Source organism: Gobio gobio, assembly GCF_949357685.1.
Source record: "Gobio gobio genome assembly, chromosome: 5".
Classification (NCBI taxonomy): domain Eukaryota; kingdom Metazoa; phylum Chordata; class Actinopteri; order Cypriniformes; family Gobionidae; genus Gobio; species Gobio gobio.
In genome coordinates this window covers 62,859,049-62,878,790 of record NC_137101.1, presented here as the reverse complement: position 1 = coordinate 62,878,790, position 19,742 = coordinate 62,859,049, and the positions used below count along the sequence as shown (strand labels likewise).

Genomic DNA, 19,742 nt, shown 5'->3' with positions numbered 1-19,742 from the left:
GATATACTGAAACACGTCCACACCGCAGACATGTTGCTTCAGACAAGCACATGCAGGTCGCGGTTTCTGTTTGCGTCATCACAACATTTCGGCCATGTTGTTTCGGTGATAAAAGTCTTTCGGCCGAAAACCGAAAATGCACTTTTGGGGCATTTTCGGCCGAAAATTTTCGGTGGCCGAATATTCGGTGCATCCCTAGTTTCTGTAGTTGGGCAACTTCTTTAACTGATCGTTTAAACCTAATTTCTTAACAGACTATTATATGTGCTAGATAAATGCTCGTAAATGCACATTGCTGTTTGGTGTTACCACATGTTTGATTATAGTTGACTCAATATATGAACGTTAGCCAAAGATTTAATGGCGGGAAATTACTTGACTAAAGCTGTATTTTCCCGCCATTAAATCTAATCTATTCTGTACAACATTTGAACTTGCCTATTAAGAGTGAGCCGATGTTCGATTTCTTAATGCCTCGCTTGTCTCCTCTCCCGCACCAGTTCAGTTGGCGGGCGACGTTGGTGGTGAAGACCTTGAAGCAGATTCTCCATACGGTCTTCTTCATTGTTGGCCCGCCACTGATGGATAATCTGTTCACCTTCAACAGGTACATTAAGTCATATTTTAGCATAAAGATGGACCTCTTCTGTACTGTACTAAACACTAATACCTGTCAAAAGTTTGGAATAATTAATATTTTCGTAATGTTTTTGAAAGTCTAATCATGTTCACCAAGACTGAGTTGATTTGATCCATGTTGTAAAAACGTTATAGTATATTATTTATATGAACTGTTCTCTATTTTGAAAAGTACTTCCTGCTTTTTCAAAGCTTAATTTTCAGAAATGCATGATCTTTCAGAAATCATTCTAATGTGCTGATTTGCTGATCAAGAAACTTTTCTGATCATTATCAATGTTGCTTCTCAGTTTTGTGAAAACTACCACTCAACATTTTAGGGTAAGTAACAATTCTAACAAATATAAAACACATTTATAACATTACAGAAGATTATTTGAACTTTCTACTCATCAAAGAATTCTAAATAACGAACACTGTGTTTCCTCAAAAATATGAAGCAGCAAAAACAATTTTTACATTGATAATAAGAACGATTATCAATACTTGAGCACCAATAATTATTGCTAATAACCAAGTAGAAAAACAGCTTATTAGAATATTATGTGACACTAAAGACTGGATTAATGATGCTGAAAATTGAGCTTTGATCAGAATAAATTACATTTGTACAATATATTCAAATGGAAAAGTTGTTTGAAATTAATATATTTCACTTTTACTGTTTTCGCTGTATTTCTGATCAAATAAATGCAGTCTTGGTGAGCATACGAAACTTTAAAAATACAAAATCTTAATTTTAGACTTTTGACATGTAGTGTGTAAACATGCACATACACATACATTTCAATAGTAGTTGAGAATTCCCATGATTCTTACCATTCTCTGCATAAACCCTCTGTCTAATAATCTTTGTTCCAGCCTGTCTATTATAGATGGGGCAGAACAAGAAAGACTATTAATAATCTTTTATTGCGCAAAAGTATTATAATATGAAAGGCTCCAATACAGAGCGGCACAAAGTGCGTACATCCCGTGCGCAGGATGAAGAGCTTGAAGCAACACAGAGTCACAACGCAGCGCTCCGTCCGCATTGAAGTTCAAAACACAAAGGGAAGATATATCGTGCGTAGTGTATCTATCTATGCAATATTTTAGTGAGCCTTTTCTTTTAACAGTTAAAAATTTCAGTTAACATGCGTGTAAAGAAAAATACAATCAAGAAAGTAAACACTTAGATTTAGAAACCGCAATAGCATAATAACATCAACATTGAATCATCTTGGAGAGGGTTTCATCGTGTTGACTGTCGTAGCCGAAAGCGACACGCGGTTTGAATGGAGAATGGCTGAGGGAAGCTTTCACGTGAACTTAAATCTAATGACCTAAATATTAATCTGTACCTCACATTAAACTATGGAATGGCTATATAGTGCAGTTGGGGGTTGGGGTGTCATTAGCTACAGTTGTGCAGCTGTATGTTTTCAATATTTACATAGTTTAGCGGTTCTTAATCCTGTTCCTGCACAAGAAATCTTTTTAAGTTTACTTTACTTTACTTACTAATTTACACAACGCAACTACAACTACAGAAATGCTGGTATAGTCACATTTTTATAATTTCATATTATATATAAATAATTATATATTCGACTTGGTACCGAAGTACCGGTACTTGTGACATCCCTAATGTGTATTATTCATAGCATTTTTTCTATTTACCTTTTTTTTTGGCGCGTTTTGGAATTGCTGGAGGTTTCGGTGCTGGTGGAACACTTTGTTTGTCTGCAGTTTTTCTTTTTTTAAGGGGTGATGGTTCTGGTGCCTCATCATCTGTTGAATAGATGTGATTGGAGCATGTTTTCTTTCTAGGAAAACAAAGAGAAAATATAATTCAGTCAATGAGACGGCATTTGTATCACTCTGTCTAACAGAGGATCCTAGCTTTCCATCCCTGCTAAGCCAGTGTGTTTTACAAGTGATTTTTCATTTTTGCCTAAAGTGAATTGGAAGCAACATCCAAGGCCAGAAGGACCAAGTGGCACGTGTAGTTTGAATTCTCCACAGTAATCAAGGGCTGAATCCGAAATCGCCCCCATACCTCAAATAGGGCATTATTTGGAGGGGACAGCGCTTTGTAGTGGTGTCCGAAACCCTAGTGGACGTTACTGAGTGCACTCATTCTATCCCATTGCACCACAATAACGAGTGTACAGCCGATGTACACACATGGCCTGTCCGACTTCATGCACGTTTTCATTGAAATTCATTCACTCCTTCAAATAAAGTGATAACGTAGGGAATAGAGAGTATAGGATACAGCCATAGGCTGTAATGCGATCTCAACTGTGCTCTGACTGCTCTTACTACAGTGCATCAATGAAATGCGTCCCCTCTCAAACAATAACACGCTGCGCCGCGTTCAGAACGTTGTTTAAGCGACATATACCGGCATTGCGGTATCATCAAAATACATATCATAAAAAAAATGAATACCGGTATTCGGTATGAACCGGTATACCGCCCAGCACTAATGTACACCCACTGGTTTGTCACAGTTGGGGCATCCAGGCAATTCACATATAAGCACCATTTTAAACACTACACCAAGACCTAAAGCATAATGAATGTAGAATCCAATAGATTGCATAAAGTGTGCGTTGTATGTCTAAAACAGAAAATCATTTTTTTTATGCACAAAAAATATTCTCGGCGCTTCATAAAATTGTGGTTGAACCACTGTAGTCAAATGGACTATTTTAACAACTTCTTTACCATCTCAAGGCCCATAAAGGTTGAAGTTGTGTTGCCGTCTAATGGAGGGGTCAGAGAGCTCTCAGAAATATCTTTAATTTGTGTCTTATGGGTTTGGAGCGACATGAGGGTGAATAATTAATGACACCTTTTTCATTTCTGGTTCAACTTGCACTTTTAAAACCTGTAACAGCTGCTATTCGATAACTTTAACATTTCAGTTGAACAATTTTTAATATAGTTCAAACATGAAGGTAAATTATGGTATTTTCATGTTAATTTTCTTTAGTTTTTTGTGAGGACTTACTTGGGAATCCTTTTTCCAGCAATTTCAGATTCTGAATTTATGTCAGATGTGTAGCTGGCCTTCTTCCAGTTGTTGGCTACATTGTGAAAAGATGCGGAAAAATTAAATACTGGTAAGTTTTACAGTTTTGTTGATTAAAGCTATATGCCAGATCATGTTTTACAGTATAGATAAATTATATAAATAAAAATAATAAATAAAAAAATAAATACAGATATGCTGGGTGAGATCATGTGTAATTTACTCTTACCTGACTCGTGCAGGATTCTTGTTTTATGTCGGGTCCAGCCTTTCTCTGGCTGTGGTGCCTCCATGGTTCTCACACACTCTTCAACAGCCTGTCAAGGTCTTTATATGGTGGCCACCAGGAGTAGCCATCTGCGTACCAGGATTTGGCAACTGGTCCACTTGTTCCTTCTCCCTCAAACTCCACTATTAGGTACATTGTTTTTTTTTTTTTTTTTTTTTTTTTTTTATACATAAAGCTGTAAATCTGAAACCCATATTGTTTATTAACTCAGATTCAATGTTTAACTATGTACTTCAAATGCATTTGGAACTATGGAACAAAACGTGCTGATAAAGAATTAATCTGTATGTAAAAGAGGAATTGAAACAAAATGACGCTGATATGGGACAAGAAAATTTTTGTTTTCCATTTCCTCCAACTTGCAGAAATTGACGGTTGTTGAGAGGTCATCCACTAAATAAATGCCGAGTGTAGAGGATGGTAAGGGATAGTCAAAAAAGGATTCCTGGTGGTTGAAGGTACTGTAAGCTACATAAATTTCATCCCTGAATGAAATTATATTTTGCAGTTTAGCAACTTTGCCGCCGATGGAAACGTGACTGTTTGCCTGGTCCAGTTAAAGAGTGTAAGGGCTTGTCCTTAACTCTTTATATTGTGTTGCCTCATGGAAGGATGCAGGTAGAGGACCAGTCGTGCGCTGTTTTTTGAGCAGTTGTGGCCTGTTTTGGCTCTGGTTTTTTTGCAGCTTCTTTGCATCTCTGAGAATCTTTTTATTATTTGACTCAAAGGGCATATTGGTTTCCTCAGAAGTCTTTTGAGCTTGTTCAGGTGATTCTCGTACTTGAAAGCACTGAAGTTGTCTAGGACGCCATGTTTTTTTACATCATCTGCAAGATGTACAAGGGAGTGTGCATTGTAGGATAGGAATTGTGGACCATACAGTTGACCGAAGTGAGTGACAAAGAGAGCCAGTATGTCATTGGCATAATCACAGTAATCTTCAATCAAACTGTTGTTGCACAAGATGGAGATTCCCACAAAAAGCAGCAAGAAGTTTTTGTACACCTCTGTGCTGAGGAGATCTTTCATCATGACAGGTCCGGTATACAGTAAAAACTGCCTGAACTCTGTTGCCTTCCACCTGTCAAGTTCCCTCAGTGCCCTTGGTTTCCGTGCAAACTCCATGGGCACGCTTCTCTGAGCATTCACTAGCCTTTCTGTCAGTGTGCTTATTTTAAATCCCGACAGCCTACAAGTGAGAGGACCCATCTTCAGCCACAAGTGGAGAAGTCTTCTCATGATTCGAGACACACAAGGTGCATGTAATCGAGGGGGAAACCAGAGACCATATCCAGGGAAGTTTGTTCAAGGGGTGACATGCCATGATGGTGATCAGAATCGGTCTTGTTTCTGAAGCTCTCATCGGTTCTTAGAGGCATGTCGTTTCTTGGAAAGGTCATCCTGTTTTCCAGGTACACTCCATCCTGTGTGCATTTTTCGCATCCATGATAGCCTGTGTGACCTTTAACCTTTTTCAGGAATGCACGAGCAGGTGCGTCACAGACCATCGAAGCGAGCTGTAAAGTTAACCTCACTCCTTCAAATTCAAATCCGTTTGCCAATTCATTTACTTCAGCGATGAAGTCTTCAAGGTATTCACTTAGTGAGGTAGGTTTACATGTGCCGCAAAATAAACCTATCGTCACTGGTTCCTCTTGTCTCATGTTTTGCAGTGTTCCTAGAATGGGCCAGAACTGTGTTGCTGAACTCTTGAAGACAGGCAGACCGTCGATGTTGACCTGAAGCTCCAAGGTGTGAATGTTGCTCAGAATGTCGACGTTCTGATGTAGCACCTCTGTGATTTAATTCAGCACTCCGAAATGGTAATACTGGCCACCGGCCTTCTCTTGTATTTCAGGGTTCAAACGCACAGTTCCTAGCAATGTCCTTGAGTCTTTTGGCAGATTTAAACTATGTTGACGTAGTATGCTAAGTAAAGAATTCAATGCCACATGAGTGATTTTGTGTTCAGTAGCCCAGGTTGCCAAATCGTCTTCTAGGGAAGTTGTTGGATCGCTTTCAGATCCTGACTCTGTGTCTGATTCACTCTCATCAAGATCACTTGCCATATTGACAGCTTCAGTCTCATCAATATGAGAGAGACAGTCCATAAATGTGTCTTCATCATTTTGAAAACTCGAGTCACTGTGCATGCAACCTGACTCATTCCCCCAAGTTGTTGCTTGTATTGTCTGCAGTTGTTGATCCACCTTCTCCTTTGCTTTTCTTCTCAGTGTCCAGTAGGATGATTCATTGCAAGCCATAGTATTAAGACCTTAACACAAACAAACCCTTTTTTTGTTGTTGTTGCTGCTGCTTACTGGCCTAGCAAGATAATTAACACAATTGATGTACATACCTTCAGTTTACTGTGGATGGATGGTTGTTGATAACTTTCTGTAGTCAAATTAAAGAAATGACGGAGTTAATTGCTGAAATTTAATAACTACATTTTTAAAATGAAATTGACTTGTGTACTTTATGATTATATAAATAGATGTATATATATTTTTTAAATCAAGGATTGAATATGAAAATGTTCTGTAGTGTGACGAAATGAGAACTAAACGTATATTTAAACTGTTATTCGCATGCATTTCATTCTTGGCCACCAGATGCAAAATCCTCTAAGTGCTAACCTTCTGAAGTTTGATCTGGTAAAGACGACACGCACATAGTGAGTGTGTGTGTGTGTGTGTGTGTGTCTTTTTGAAAGTTTATTTCAAAAACAAAAAAACACATTTTAAATATTTACCTTTTTTTATTTATTTTAGAGGTGATGATGATAATGAAGAGTTAAGCATGAAAATGCTATTTGTTCCTGGGAAGTTTTTTTACTGTCACATGATTCTTTGGAAATCAGGCTCAAGTAACTTTTCTTATTATCAAAGTTACTTGAGCCTGATTTTCAAAGAATCATGTGACAATAAAAATGTCCCAGGAATAAATTGCATTTTTAAATATATTCAAATAGAAAAGTCCTTTTAATTTGTAATAATTTCGCAGTTTTACTGCATTTTTTTTGTTGATAAGTTTATATTGTGTATAAATATCTAAAAAAAATATCTGTTTTTGCTATATTCGTCAATCTAATCTTCAGATGAGAGAAGCGAAATCGGATGCTCTGTTTTTAGGGTATGCGATTGGCTGTTCGCTGGTGATGTCACACTTCAACGTGCGCAGTGCGCGGCTGCGCGCGCTTCAACTGAAACTTCAACAGCTTTCAGCTTCAACTGAAGCTGAAGCTGAAACGGAGACTGGGCTTGGATTGTCGCCAGATTATCATCGTCACACAGGTAATCATGTTTAACAACCTGTTAATTATGCATGTTAATAAATAATAGGGCTTGCATAATGACCATTGTTGTACGTTCCATTAAATAACGCAGCAACTGCCATGCGATGCTATTTTATTAGCAGAGTTATTAACAGAACATATCGCATGACTCGCGTGCATGCTTGATACATGCGCACAAAGGGGAAAGGTCGTTCTTAAAGAGCCCGATACTTTTAGAGTACAGCATAGACAAATAGCACTGTGCTTATAAAGATCATTTATCACAATGATCTACAACCAGCACGTTTAGTGCTTGTGTAACTTAATCCGTCCGCGCATTACATTGTTCCACTGGGTGAGACATTTCGCACAGCCGTTGAGTTAATCTTATTACGATGCAAAATGGGAGTAAATGAGTGCACTCAGGATTAAACTTGAGTTGTATGAAACGTTATGAACGTTTGAGAAACCGTTGAACTTGATCTAAACCAGGTTGGATTTATCAACTATAAACTCAGAGCTGGTCCAGCCAGCTTCATGCAGACATCTGGTCTAAACCAATCAAAGCAGAGCAACGCTTCAGATTTTCCCGCCCCGGCCTGTGACGTGAGTCAGCTGTTTTGCGAGTAAAGGAAAACTTCCGTTATTTTGTTTTCTTGTCGTTGTTTGTATTTGTGATTTTTGTTTTATTATTATTATTTATTGTGTGTCTGTGTATAATAATTCTCATTCCGAATATAATTAAACTCCAAGATATCAAAAGACTGATTAATCCATACTTACCAATAACTTGACGAACCGATGACGTACTACAAACAAATTTATAGCCGACTTTTTAGTAAAAAAATAAACCTATAACGAATGAACAGGAACGTAATATATACAGTAGTGATATTTGCAGGTTATTAATGTGGGAAAATTGATCAAAAATGCGGAGGGTACAGTAGGCTGAGGAAATCACAACGATCATCCGATATATATAGCCTATGGTCACGTGACATTCATTCATTCAACGCTTTGTTTATTTATTTACTAGCTTTTTATTTGTTCTGAGCTAGATACAGGAACCCAGTTTGCTCATGATTACAGCATTAATTAATAAATAATAAAAAAAAATTCTAATTATGGAAAGCACTTTGAAATATGTGATGCTAAAGCTGAAAATTTTTACTTGGTAAATTTTTGAAAGTTTGGAGCACCAGGAAAAATGTAGGAGCACCACAATTAAAATGTTTATATATATATATATATATATATAAATAAATAAAATGCGTGCTTAAACTTATAAAAAATAAAATAAAAAAGGTAAATATCACAAATACAGATTTAAATGTCATAGCTGAAGCTGATGGAACACTGATGAGAATATTGCTTCAGAATCAATTACATTTGAACACAAAAATCCTATTTCTTCCAGACAAGCAACTAGAAGGGGGGAAAAAATCATTCATGAAAGGAATATATATTTTTCCTCTTTCTAGTCTCCTTGATTCAGCCGCCTTGGGTGCACTAGTTGTGGAAACCTGACCTGGTGAGGATTCTCCACCACTGAATCTCTTATCACACTTAAACAAGGGAATGAATTAAGGATACTGTTGTTAGTCAGTGCATGGTTTTTGTTAGGGCTGCATTAAGCAATGCTTTTAAAAGATTATGAAAGAACCGGAAGTTCCTAAATTTCATATATGGAAGTATTAAACCATGGGTGGCCATGTACTAGTGATTAATAATTGCTGTCCGAATCCACATCTCTTGAGTTTTCAAGAATATATCCCTTCAAAATTCACTGTTTATATCCTTTCTGACCCCTGCAGAGCACCGTACAGCTGCGCTTCGCTGTCATTTGGATGCATTTCTAGACTTGTATTTCTTTAAATCCTGGCAAGTAATTACAAGAGCAATATATTTTATCACACTCATAAAAATAAAAGGAAGAAAAGCACGTAAACATTTGAATTGGGCCGTTATTTACGGCAGCATTTATTCTTATCATACCAAGCATAGGACATTTATATTTACAGCACAATGTTATGGACCACGAGAGAATCCGTTCCCGATCACAAAACTCTCCTCCACCGTGAATAAAACACAATCCGAATGCACAAGGTTTTATCACTGAGGTGGCTGCACATTTAGTTTTACGGATTTCCATGTGAGAAACAGGCGAACGACGCAATCACATACGTCACGACCAAACGTTAGCGATTGGTTATGGCAGATCTAGAGCGGCTCTTGGCAGATCCAGTAGTTTTAAACTTCAACAGAGAACCGCCTCCAAGGAAGTAAACGCTTGTCAATGGAGAGTGGCCAGACTCTCTGTACAAATGAAATGTATGAGAGTCTGGTAGGACCAGGCTACATTGCAGCCTCTTGCGATAATGATGTATATCACGATATATAAATTATAATAGAACCATTTCAGAAATAACAAATTTCATCATGAAATCATGTAGTGAAGTGTTCCGTGTGTTTCACAAGCACCATATGCAGGGTTCCCGCGGGGTCTTAAAAAGCCTTAAAAGCATTGAATCTATTAATTTGGAAATAATACCTTTAAAGACTTGAAAAAGTCTTGAATTTTGATGTCTGGGTCTTAAAAATTGTGCTGTATGTAACTTCTCCGTATTGTATTTTTCCTCAAAAGTTTCATTTGTCAACCACGATTATTTTGATGAAATAACGTAGTATAAATAAAGAGTGGTGGAACCAATAATTGAGAACGCAACGCAGCCCCGGGTCACAGTACAAAATACTTTGAACACATGATGCCTTCAGTAAATGAAGATCACGCGCTACAGCACCACAACCATAGACTGCAACACAACACAGACCTCAAGCAAAAAGCAAAGGAGAAGCGTGAAATGGGTATTCATTTTTTATAAATGGTCTTAAAAAGACTTTAATTTAACTTGAAGAAACCTGTAGGAACCGCTTTGCGCACGTGGATGTGGTCACATTACAGATATGGTGCAGTGGCTTGAGAAACTGGGTAGGGTTGCCTCAGTCGTTCGTAAGTTCTTTCTTAAATTGGAACGTAAAGTCCACACTAGAGGCTTAGTAACTACTAGATAGTTTGTAACTAACTCTGTACTTCTCTCGGTTGCACCATTTGTTCTTAAGGCAGAACGTAACTAGTAGGTCGTAAGCTCTCCGTAAAGTAATATGTAGTCGCATATGACATTTACCCATCCAATAGCAGCCTTCAAATACGTGAGCAGAAGTTGTGTTGAAATACGGTGAATTTCAGTGTATCCTTCATTAGTATAATTTCTTTTGCCTCACGTAACCAACGGTAAAAGTAAATTTCCATTAAATACAGTACTTAATCATGAATAACATTAGTGCTTGCATATAAATAACATTCAGAAGCATTCAGTATATGAAACAACATTATTAAGGATCAATAAATAAAACTGAAACAAACAAAAAACATAAGAAATTAAATGTATTGGATTATGATTGATTTTATTTGACATCATGACATTGTCACGATCTTACCGTGTTTTGCTTTGCTTTCTGATTGTTGTTCGTCACTGTCCGTCTGTGATTTGTGAGATTAACCCCTGGGCTGGATGGGCTGTGGGTGTTTAATATGGCTGTTCACTAACCAGAGGGGTTGGGGTTGTTCGTGATTTTGTTGTTCTTCTTCTCTTGCGTTTCGCAGGAATGGGCTCGTGGCAGGTGCGGTTGGATTCGAACACCTCTACCATAATGAGATCCTCGTTTGTCCCGTCTACCTCGTAGCCATGATTGGACCAGTCTGCGTTTGAATGTTGTCTTTATTCTTTAATTTAATTACGTTTTCTCTCGAACTGTGTAATAAATATATATCTTTGCAACCTTATCTATGTTGTGATCGCCCTTTTTGTTGCAGTTACGAGCCGAACTTTAACATGCACAACACGGACAGATGCACGCAGCGGCGCACAGTTTTGGATGGTTTCGTGTTGAAGAGCTGCAAATAAAGTAATCCATTCACATAATGTTTTCTCTTTTAAAATGTAAGCGAGTGTAAAGTCAGCATCATCATATATGTGTAAAGAATTGAAGTCTGTCATGTAAAACAAGAGCTTATTATGAAGTTCAGTCTGCTTTATTATTCCAACCATTACTCCTGATCAGAGGCTTCCGTAAATATTTAGTTTATACGTAGAGTTACGCTTCAACTAAGTTTAATGGTGCAACGCAAAAATATTTAGTAGTGCGTAAGTTGTAACTTAGTGTCCATTTACATCAAAAATAGGCTAAGTTGTAACTTGCGCACAACTGGTGCAACCGGCCCCTGGACCTCTTGCTGTTTTCATACGGATTACATAAACAGATAATATTTGTTTTTATATAAATTACTTAATTTAAAAGTAGACATTCCAAGCTTTATAAAGAGATATTTATTGTGCCTGTGTGGCAAGTTTCTCTGAGTATATTTTAACTCGCATTTCAGAGTGTACATCACCGGGAGACGGACGGGAGAATGCGCATCCTGTTTGTTTTCCTTTATTTAGCGAAACTCACAACATTTAGTTTTTATTTTGAGTCTACATAAATATAAGTAGACAATTTAAGCATTGTAAAGACTTATCGTTCATGTCTGTGAGGCCAGAAATGACAGAGTATTTTAAGTTGTTTTACACGGTCATGAGGAAAAATCCAGCAAAACACGTGGACGCATTTCTTGGGTCCTAAGGGTTCAGTAGTCCTGCGCGGCATGGATATATTTACATACCACTATAAACAAAATAGCAAAATCTTCAAAAACACTGGCTAGTGTCAAAATTCATGTTTGCGTTCACTTAAGACTTGACCGACTATGTTTACGATGATACTTGACAAGACCGGCATTTTGACATAATTTTGTGTGAATAGTCACGCGCTGTGAGACGTGTGGGCCTGCTTAGGTAGTTACCGAAGTCAAGCCTGTACTCTATTTGTGATTTATTACCTGTAACCATAGTGACATTGACTAAAGTAATATCAAAGATGGTGACCTAGATAAAACTAACAAAGTCTTATCACAATTGACATAACAAGAGTCCAATTGAGGCGTGCGTTCACCTGTCAAATCTTAAAACAACCAGCAGCTTTTATAACTGGAGTATAGAGTATTTAAAGGATTAGTTCACCTCAAAATGAAAATTTCCTGATAATTTACTTACCCCAATGCCTTACAAGATGTTCATGTCTTCCAAAAAAGAAAATTGGAAAAGAGAGATTTTTTGTTGTTGTTGAGGAAAACATTTTAGGATTGTTCTCCACACAATGGACTTCAATGGCAACCAAATGTTGAGTGCACCAGGCATTGCATAATCACGTTCAAAAGGTCACGCTGGACGTTGGCAGAAGTACCGCCCCATTGTTTACAAAGCAAACATTTTAAACAATAAACTGACACAGACATTTCATTCAACATACAATACAATTTTTACAATCCTTCTCCATACTTGTAAACAATAGGGCAGTACTTCCGCCTGCATCCAGCGTTTGTCTATGCAAGTCATAAGAATGAACATAAATTGATATAACTTGTGAATAAAATAACTTTATTCATATAAATATTGTGAGATCATGTATCAGTCTGATGTCTGATGTGTTGTGTACATGTTGCTGCATTGTACATGGTGTTCATTAATTTGGGGGTTGGGGTGAAAAGTATTTCTTAAATGCTCTAACATCTTTTTCTTTTCTTCACCAAACACCAGGAGATGGTTCATCCTAAGATGCACAGATCTACCTCTGGCTCACCATCATCTCGAAGTCTAATTAATGCTGCTAGCTTCCATGTGAGTGTATGTGGATGCACATTAGCATATATAAGCCAATGGTAGCACTTTTTTCTCACAATCCAGATCGTCAGGTTGTACATACAGGTTATAAATGTAAAATCAGAGGTTTTGGGTTTCATTGTAGCTTTGTACCAAGGCTTGTTGAGTTTGTTAACTAATGAGTAAGAGCTGAGCTGTTATACTTTTACGGAATAGTGAGAAGATAAATAAATTTGCAGCTTTATTCTACAGTTATCAGTAAATAAATGTTGAGATTACAGATATGTTGAACAATTTTGCATTGCCTATAAACCTGTGCTCTGAAACTGTAATTAGCTGCAGTATATTCTGTAACCACATGGTGGCAAACTGATACAACCTGAATTATTTGGAAACTGTAATTTTTTTGTGATTCTTATTTTGAATACTCGTCACTTGCAGTATAAAATTTGCATCTATGCATTTTGTTTGTTAAATAATGTATTTTAAATACAATTTGTTTGTATGTTCACAGTTTTACAAAAAAAGTCAGAAAAGAGAGAAGTCTTCAGTAAAGACACTTAAGAGGAAAATTGTGTCTTGTCGTTCCTGGAAGCACCTTCTTTACTGCATGTTTAGCTCGCTGAACACACTCAACCGAGGGCAGAAGAATATCCACTGTTATGCTTTCAGTGCTTACTACATTAAAGTGTCCTTTCAAAGTATTTAAAAATTTTACTATTTAAAGATTGTTTTAAAATTTATTACAGGCCTTCACTTGAAGAAAAAGGCTTGGTTTCACAGAACAGGATTAGGCCCTTGATCAATTAGGACATTGATCTATAGCTTTAATGTTTTTTTTTTTATTTGCTCTTCGAAAGAACATATACTTATCAGACTACGAGCCTCATGATCCCAATCCCCCCCAAAGAAAATTACTGGTTTGAATCTTGAGACCCTGATATGATGAGCTTGTGATCAACATCATAGCTGTGCTGTATTTTGGATATAGCCATTGAACAATTTGTTCTAGGTGTGTATTGAACAAAGCTGTGAATCACCCCTTATATAGACCATGGTATAAACTAAACCTTTACTGCAATCACCAAGCTTGTAATATTAAACAATTGAAATTCTAGGCAACAGTCAAGCATGGTAGGTTAAAGAAGAGTCTGCAAAATATGACACAAGAAATGTGAACCACACCTATAACTATAATAAGTGGGTATGGCAGTCAGCATGAAAGGAGGGTCACATCAAATGTGGAATACATTATACACATATTTTTCCTATTACAGAGGTATCAAATAAGACCACTATGAATGATGGGTTACAGAAAAGTGTTCATATGCTTGTTGCTAATTTATATATTCTTTTTTGTAACCAAGTAAGATATGAAGTCTTTGCTAATCATTTAGCATTATTAAAAAGTCCATGTACACAATGTTTATCCCGAGTGTCTGTATGTATTCTATTATCCTGCGCAAAGCAAAACGCAATTTAAGTTTATGATGCCCTCGCAAACGTTAGTATAGTAAGACCAAATGGGCCTGTGAAACCAATCGATACAAAATCTCTAAATAAGGGCACGACGGTAGTTTCTTTTTCGTTTTTACACGTACTTGGGGGGGGGGGAAACGCAATCATCAGAATATGTTTTTTATTCAATGCTTACTAAATAGTTACATGTCAATCTAATATGTAATGAGTGTATGCATTTGATATAATTAGTTATTTCACTTTCTAAACGATTTTTTAATTTGTATTACGAGCTCTGCTTGCTTGCTCTCCACCGTCGACGCACGGTGAGCAGCACCGGATTTCGAATGTTTAAGGTTAGTCGTATAGACGTCATTTAGAGGTAAGGAAGACGGCGCATTTAAAAACGATAAACAGTCGAACTATAAAAATGGAATGCGATCTTAATCAGACGCTACGCTCTTTCACAGACGTCTCGGCGATGTATGTGTGCTATCTGGGTATAGATGATGTATACTGAGGTAAATGTTTATGTTACTGTATGCAGACAGATTCTGATATATATTTTATTTGTTTATTGCAGACTAAACCACATTTTATCACTTCTGTTTCCTAATGGCTGTATGTTTGCCATGTAAATGGTCATCCTGACGAAATATAAACCAGTCAAACGATCTTCTGTTTCCTGTCACACTTCTTACCGGAGTGAGTTCCGTAGTGGACTGGCACTCCACCTAACTTCAGAAAATAGTAGTCCTTTACAGGTACACCCCTAATAATGTTTGAACGAAACTACAACAGCGAGCCGCAAGACGTTACGCAGTTGCCCACGTCTTTTGCCATGGTTTAGTAAAAACAGAAACCGAGGGTAACGCAGATATGACGCCATTGAATCCCTCACACGTCCCGGTTCCTTGGTTAAAATCACAATTTTCTTAGTTGGAAACATTTGGGATATTGTAAGTACTCAACTGAACAAAATATATAACACTGGCCTAGTGGTTTTTGGATGTTTTACTGCAAAAATCCTACATATTTCACCTTTAATCAGAATATTATCTTATTCAGAATAAGGTCAATAATTAGACAACTGTTGTCCATAGTCACTGTGATCCTGCTGCGTAACAGAGCTGCGGCTCTAAATGACAAAAAAAATATTACTGGATCAATACATTTATTTTGTTGCTTAATCAAAGCCTGTTTTACAAAAGTTTGTGTTGCTCAATATGTTTATGGCGCATTTCATCATATGTTCTGTTCAGTTCAATACAGAGCACAAATACGCTCAGCAGTCAAAGTCCACTTGCAGCTCGTGTTTACTTCTGCTGACGTCTACAGTGTGAATGATGTCCGCATTATTTCATCAGTGTCCAGATTAAAGTTCACACCTGTTTCTCTGTCCTCTGTGCTGCAGCGGATACAGTGTTGTGTTCATGTTCATCCATCGTACGGTGCGGCAGAAAACCTCAAGGACTTTATCATATGTTTGGCAGATCACGCACAAACACAACAGCTCAACTTCACTTCAGTCTCTCTTTCCCTGAACTGAAGAGTGTCCTGTTTCCTGGTTCTGTGTTTGAGTGACGTGTGCAAACCTGCCTGCAAGTATGTAAAGCGGGTTCCAGGTTCAGTTTCAACCATACTGCCACACACCTGGATGTTATTTTAAATGCCAAAGCCTTTCTTAGTAGATTCAGGTGTGTTCAGTAAGTAAGAGCTCTTGTGTCACTACGGTAGATGTCAGCCTCAGACAGTCACTCAAAGAACACAACCCAGATAGCAGACCAACACTGAATCATCGTTGAATCAATGTTAATGCATCAACTAAAATATCATTGAATCAATGTTGAAATCTAACATTGATTTGTCGTCAGGTTTGCACCCTGAAATAATGTTATTTCAATGAGGAAAAATAGATGAAGATGGGCTTAAAATCTATATTTTTTCAACTACAATTAAATCACTTATTTAACACTGAATCAACATTGAATCAATGTTAATGCATTAATCAAATTATCATTGAAACGATGTTGATATTTAACATTGATTTGTCGTCAGGTTTGCACCCTGAAATAATGTTATTTCAACGATGAAAAATAGATCAAGATGGGCTTAAAATCTATATATTTTTTCAACTTAAATTAAATCACTTATTTAACACTGAATCAACATAGAAACACTATAAAATCAATCTTGCTTTATGTACAGCAGGATTATATGCCAGTTAATTTTCATGTATGGCAGCAATTGATATGATTTTGTATCAAAAAGTCACTCAAAGTAAACAACATCCTTCAGTTCACATGCACATGTATTTATTTATGCCCCCACAGTTTCAACAGGAAATCTCACATTGACTTAAAACAATTACATCTGAATTTATAAGACAAGTGAAAAACATGACAACCTGGCAAAACGGAAGTAAATACAAATGGAAACTCGTCTATAAAGACAGAAATGGGACAGTACTACTGAAAGAAAAAAGGTAGAAGAAAGAATTAAATACTCTAAACTCAGGGGTTTCCACCACGAGCAGTGCCCCCAAGCCTTTCAGGGGCGTAACGGAGCCATTTTTACACCATCTCAGCAAAGATGAACTCTGATGCCTCCTTTTTATCAGCATTCACTTGCACCTAAAACAACAAGAAGTTAGTAAATATTTGGAAATGTGACTAATTATACATTACAAATGTACTACAAAATGAAGTGAAACTTCAAAGGTGATCAAAATCTTTACATTCCAGTTAAAACACGCTGATTTTAAATTCAATACTATTTAATTAATTTTAATATAGACTTTTCCTTTTAAAGCACCTGCAGACACACAGGAGGAATGAATGGAAAAGCAAGATAATATCTTCAAATATATATCTTATTTTATCTAATATTAATACTGTATTTAATAGAAACAAATAACGTGAGAAAGTGAAACAAGTAAATCAATAATCAAGTAGCTAAATTAATAAAAAGGAGCTGGATAGGCTACACAGTGGTTTGTAAGAGATTATCCATTTTTACAACACTAACTGGAGGTGCAGCAGTTTTCTAAATTTCTAATTTCTAAGCCGAACGTAGCCCCGCCCACAACATTTTTACTCGGGCAGTTCGGTCTGGACTTGATCGGTAGAGGAGTAATTATGCCCGAACAGAAGCTGTTCGGACCAATGAAATCATCAGGGCGGGCTTTAGATGATGATGGACAGATGATCAACAGTAACGTAATCATCCACGTCATCAAAGGCTCTTGGGTTGAGTTTGTTCTAATCCTAAACGGAGAACTTGTTCGTATATGCATTCACCTTTACTATTTCTCTCAGAAATGATGATCGTGTTGGTAAGTACTCTGTGTATCCTTAAATCATTTTTTTACAACACCAGCAAAGATCGTTTACACTCATCTTATTCTTCTAACGTGACTTATTCCAGCGTGCATGCAGACAGGGTTGCCAAGTTTTTACAACAAAACCCGCCCAATTGCTAACGTTCCTCAAAACCAGTGGTTCTCAACTCCAGTCCTGGGGACCCACTGCTCTGCACATTTTGTGTCTCTCTTATCTGACACACTCAGAACAGTTCATGGAGCTCTCTCCTAACGAGCTGATGATCAGAATCAGGTGCCTTAAATAAGGTAGACATACAAAATGCAGTGGGTCGCCAGGACTGGAGTTGAGAACCACTGCTCAAAACTAGCCAAAAATAAGCCCAATAGCTTTCCAGGGGGGTTCTCCAGGGGAAAAAAAGACATTTGGGGGGTAAAATATGTGTTATTTTGGCAGGGCTGGCTGCTAAAATTCGCATTCCTGGGTCTGTATGTCTCATAATTGGGGTTGCTTCAACCTGCGTACTTGGCAACACAGTGCAGTTGAGTTCTGTTGACATTTGACAACTAACGTTATGGGTCGCTCCGCTGCTCTGATTGGTTGTAGGTCTATCCAATTGAGGTCTTTCCTGGTTTGGTTGAAACGCCCCATAATCACAGCCCAACGGAGAAGAGCAGACTCAAATTCTGACTAGAATTGAGTATGACGACGTCAGTGTTGTGAACTTCAGTTGTTTCTTGAAGTATGGAGACCAGGAGATGTCGGGATCAAACAGAAGTAATTATTTTAATGAGAACTCTCTGTGCTGCAGGTCGCCCGAAAACAGTCTGATTTAACAGCACAAGATAATGCAATTTATCTACATTTCATGGGAAGTGGTTATACAGCAGAGGAGGAGACATTCAAACAAAGGAATGCATATGTTGTGTAGGAAAAGGACACATCCTACATAACTGTGTCCCTCGTCCAGATTCAATCAGCATAACAGTGCCATTCAAATGCATAGATGCTAATCCAATCACTCAGGCAGTATTGCTCTAAACTTGTCATGCTAAATAGTCAGGAAGTGCTTAGAGACAAAAGACTTAATGTCTCAACCACTTACACAGCCTGAAATAATCTCCTTAGAATTTCCTCAAGTTTACTTCAAAATGTAAAACACAAATATAGATCATGTTTTCAGTTATATTCTATTACATTTGAACCTAGATATAACAATGTATAAATTTGTAATTCAACATCAGGCTAGGTCAAATCTATAGCAGCCATAAACCTGAGTGCGCAGCGCCGTTGTTTTACCCATTAATCACAAATTAAAGCCTGACAATGCTAAATGTTCAGTTTTCTGACAATATAATTCACATATTAAAGTCTGGCAATAAATGTAACTATTGTAATAATACAAACAGAGTTGTTTGATGCAAGTAAATAATGCTCTAATTATTTTATGTTTTTTTATACTGTTTATATGGCAAAATGTATGATCATGTAAAATAAGCTATAGGTTTATATATAAAAAAATTTAATAAATGGACTTCAACTTCCAAAAACCCGTAGAGTGGTCTGGGTTCAAACACTCCGACACGCAAAGTGAAGAATTCACTGTTCTTTTTTTGTGATGCATTGCTTTTTTTTTTTTTTACATGTTGGCGGGAAAATAGTTAAAAGGTCTGTTTTCATTGCAGACCGTTTGAATGGAAAACTGCAGAAGCGTAGTTGTCTGGTTTATGAAGTGATTGGCTTGGGCTCCTGTCACTCTCTCTCGCTACCATGGCTACCGCCGCTTTTGCTCCAGGATCTGCCCACATGCACCAGTGTTGCCGAGTCGGGCTACTTCAACACTGTTGCCGCGGGCTGCTTTTCATGTCCGCGGGTTGAAGCGACCCCAATTATGTGATATTTTGCCCCGGCATTTGCAAATTTTAGCAGGCAGCCCTTCCAAAAAGACACATATTTTACCCCCCAAACGCGATTTTTA

General features: G+C 37.3%; 1 long non-coding RNA gene across 1 annotated transcript; it reads left to right on the top strand.

The window, feature by feature from the left end:
- The first annotated feature begins 306 nt into the window (after positions 1-306).
- Positions 307-15,119, top strand: LOC307126087. Its single transcript, XR_013816450.1, has 12 exons — positions 307-607; positions 930-960; positions 3,660-3,752; positions 3,904-4,079; positions 5,429-5,542; positions 5,624-5,773; positions 6,566-6,627; positions 7,085-7,246; positions 10,892-10,999; positions 11,102-11,193; positions 12,924-13,004; positions 13,501-15,119. It is a non-coding gene; the product is annotated as an uncharacterized lncRNA (long non-coding RNA).
- The last annotated feature ends 4,623 nt before the right edge of the window (positions 15,120-19,742 follow it).